The 3,637-nt window shown below is 70.7% G+C and overlaps 1 pseudogene; it reads right to left on the bottom strand.

Moving 5' to 3' along the window:
* Positions 1-224: 224 nt before the first annotated feature.
* On the bottom strand, positions 225-2,900 carry LOC135325555 (class I histocompatibility antigen, F10 alpha chain-like; annotated as a pseudogene).
* Positions 2,901-3,637: the final 737 nt, after the last annotated feature.

A 3,637-nucleotide genomic window follows, 5' to 3' on the forward strand; every position in this document is an offset into this window, starting at 1 on the left:
CCCGGGTGCCCACCTGCACCCCGCAGCGCCCGAGCACCCAAACGGGGCGGGTTTAGCCTCGAGCGGGGCGTCGGGTGCTGCTGCTCCCGGGCTGTGGGAGCCGAGGAGACTTGGCGGCGTCCCAGGAGCTGCAGCGAGGAGACGGCAGGCGCTCGGGCGGGCTGGGCCCCGCTGCCTGTGCTGCCGGGTCCGGCTGCGGCCCCTCGCTTACCAGGACGGAGCGCTTAAAAGGCGGCATTGCTTCCTGCAAAGACAAGAGAGGAAAAAATCAATAAAGGCAGAGGTGTGGGGGGCGGGGGGTACCCCCGCACCCCCGTGCGCTCCCTGTCCTGCAGGTCCCAGCCCCACATCGCCGTCCCCCATGGGAGCTGCACTGCGGGGCTAAATCCCCCCTCCCAGAGCCAGGGGAGCAGGCAGAAGCCCCCGAGGACCCAGCCGCAGCGCCCGGCTGGCCGGCAGCCCCGCAGCGGGTGCCAGCCTGGTATCTTGCCGGGCTGGGCCCCCCCGCCCCGCTCCCAGCACCAGCTCTGACCCATTCTGGAGCTGCTGGATGCCCCGTCGTGGCCTGTGAGAGAAGAGCGGCAGTGAGTCCCGGCCCCGTGCCAGTGGCACTGCGGGCCCCGCACCAGCCGCGGGCAAAGCCGGGCCAGGGCAGAGCCCACTGGGCCGGGACCCGGCCCTGGAGCCGCCTCACAGGCGCCAGGAGCAGAGGGCAGCACCCGGGCGCCTCAGCCACCAGCGGCGGGACGCCAACCCTTTCCCTGCCCTGCAGCCGGGGAAAAGCTGCGGGGCATGGAAGAGAGGAGATGGGGACAGGCGGGGGACGGGACGCACCAGCCCCGCGGCCGCCAGAAACCAGAGAGCAAATGCTGCCCCACTGCCAGGCGCGGCCTGGGACGGAGCGGCCCCGGCACTCACCTTTGGCGATCGCGTACCCCTGCTCCTTCCTCCCTGCGGGAAGAAAGAGGCATCAGGCCACGCGGCCCCTCGCAGCCCGGCTCTGCTCCGGTCCCGGGGCGCCAGCTCGGGCCCCTTCTCCTCCCGGCCTCCCTCCCCCCGCCTCCCCAGCCCTGGCGCTTTACCCCATCTGCTCTTCCAGACCACAAAGCTGGTGATCACCGCGATGACGACAACCACAGCGACGACCGCCCCAAGGACAACGGGCAGCAGGGAGCTCGGTGGCTCTGGAAGAGAGTGGGGCCGGGAGCAGGGGCCGGGAGCTGCCCCCAGCGGGCGCTCCACGAGCTCCGGCCGTCTGCGCTCACCCCAGGAGAAGAGGCCGGGCTCCAGCAGGCTGGCGTGCTCCACACGGCACTGGTACTCGTGCTTCTCTGTGGGGAGGGCCTCAAAGCTGGCCCAGGCGGGGAGGTGCCATCACTGTTGGGCGTGACACTGTCCCGCTTGGTCTCCTGGGCTTGGACGCGGCCCTTTTTCAGCCAGCTGATCCTGATGGGCCGCGGGTAGAAGCTGTGAGCCCGGCACGACAGGGTCACAAAGCCGTGGCTCTCCTTGGCCGACACTCTCACCGTGGGGCGCTCTGGGGAGACGGCGCGAGGGAGGGAGGTCAGGCAGCTCGCGCCCAGGCCCGGATGCACACGCCGCACCGCGCCGCCAGCAGCGCCCTCGGGCGCCTGGGCCCAGCGCCGAGCCCGGGGCCCGTCCCCGTGTCCGGGGGGTCCTGCCTCGCCCTCACCTCTCCTCTTCAGTGCGGCCCTCCCGTATTCCACGTATCTCCGCAGCCCCTCGATGCAGCTGTTCTCCAGGTAGTGCTTCCAGCGCTCAGGCTCATTCTCAGCCTCCCACTTCCTCTTCGTGATTAGCGCAGCAGCATCCGCCGTGACGAATGTCAGCGTGTCCTTGTCAAAGGCGATGAAGTCCTTCCCGTCGTAGCCAAGCTGCATAAACCCCCGGGTCCCGCCATCCTCCAGGAGGTCACAGCCGTACGTGCGCTGCACTGTGTGATACCCTGAGACACAAGCAGGGAGACGGGGGCTCAGGGGCACCAGAGGGGCTCGGACCCGGCACCCAGTGCAGGGCCGGGGTACCCCAGCCCCCGCAGCCCCCAGCGCTGATGGCGAGCGGCTGCTGCCGGGAGCCCCGGCCCGGCCCCTGGAGCCCCGGCCCATGCTCACCCCCACTCTGGTTGTAGCACTCCTGCAGCGTGTCCAGGTACACACGGAAAGTCTCCTGACAGTCCTGATTGATCCGGGTCTCCTCGTCCCAGTGGTCCTGACCCTCCTGCTCCATCCAGGCCGCGCCTGGCACCGCTCTCTGCATCTCGCTGTCGTAGCGATCGATGAGCTCTCCGTCCACGTAGCCCACAGAGATGAAGGCAGGCAGCCCCGGGCTGGGCTCCGTCACGGTGGTGGTGAAGTAGCGCAGGGAGTGGGGGCCTGCGGGGACACGGGATGCAGTGAGGGGCCGGGGGGGCACATTGGGGGGCATCCGGGGGATCAAGATGTCCCGGGGGGACAAGACGGGCGGGTCGGGGGGGCAGCATGTCCCAGGGTTCAGGTCGGGGGGGCAGCACAGCCCGGGCGGGGAAGGTTGGGGGGCTCTGGGGGGGCAGCACATCCCGGGGGGGTCCAGGGGGGTAGCACGTCCCGGGGGGCAGGTCGGGGGGGCAGCACCTCCCGGGGGCGGTTGCAGGCCGGTCCGTGGGGCCGCTGACGGGGAGCCCGGCGGCGGGGGAGGGCAGAGGGGGGCTGGGGTCCCCGCCCGCACTCACCACTCCCCACCGCCCCACCGCCCCCCAGCAGCAGCAGCAGCAGCAGCCCCGGCCCCATCACCCGCCCCGCTACCGCCTCCTCGCTGCCATCGCCGTCGCCCTCACGCAGCGCCGAAGCCCACAGGGGCCACGCCCTCGCACCACCATTGGCTCCGCTGCGGCACACCGCCATTGGCTGCGCTCTGTCCCACCCGCCAATAGCGGCTCGCGTCGACCCAGGCGTCACCAGGCGCTGGGCAGATCCCGGCGCGGCAGGTTGGGAGAAGCGACAGCGAGGGCGCGCGCAGAGGGCGCTGCGCAGGGCCGAGCTGCGGCTCCCGCCCCACCTTGTCACGCAGCCATTGGCCCCGCCGGCGGCCGCCCGCCAATGGCGCGGCGCGGCAGTGGTGACGCCACCGGGCGCTGGGCAGATCTCTGCGGAGCGCGTGGTGGGCGGGAGCGCGGAGGCCATGTGGGAGGACGAGGACGATGTGGGGATGGAGATGATGTGGGGTCGGGGACACTGGGGGGATGGGGATGATGTGGGGATGGGGATGATGTGGAAGTGGGGACGATGTGGGGATGGGATGCCATGGGGATGGAGACGATGTGGGGATGGAGATGGGGTTGGCTCTGTCACAGGGGCAGGGGGACACTGTGGGGATGGGGATGATGTGGGGTTGGGGACGATGTGTGGACGGGGACACCATTGGGATGGGATGGAGTTGGCTCTGTCACAGGGGCAGGGGACGTGGTGGGGACAGGGACACCGTGGGGATGGGGATGCCATGGGGCTGGAGATGGAGTTGGCTCTGTCACAGGGGCAGGGGGACGTGGTGGGGACAGGGACACCGTGGGGATGGGGATGCCATGGGGCTGGAGATGGAGTTGGCTCTGTCATGGGCAGGGGGACGTCGTGGGGACAGGGAC

Source organism: Dromaius novaehollandiae, unplaced genomic scaffold, assembly GCF_036370855.1.
Source record: "Dromaius novaehollandiae isolate bDroNov1 unplaced genomic scaffold, bDroNov1.hap1 HAP1_SCAFFOLD_31, whole genome shotgun sequence".
Lineage (NCBI taxonomy): Eukaryota > Metazoa > Chordata > Aves > Casuariiformes > Dromaiidae > Dromaius > Dromaius novaehollandiae.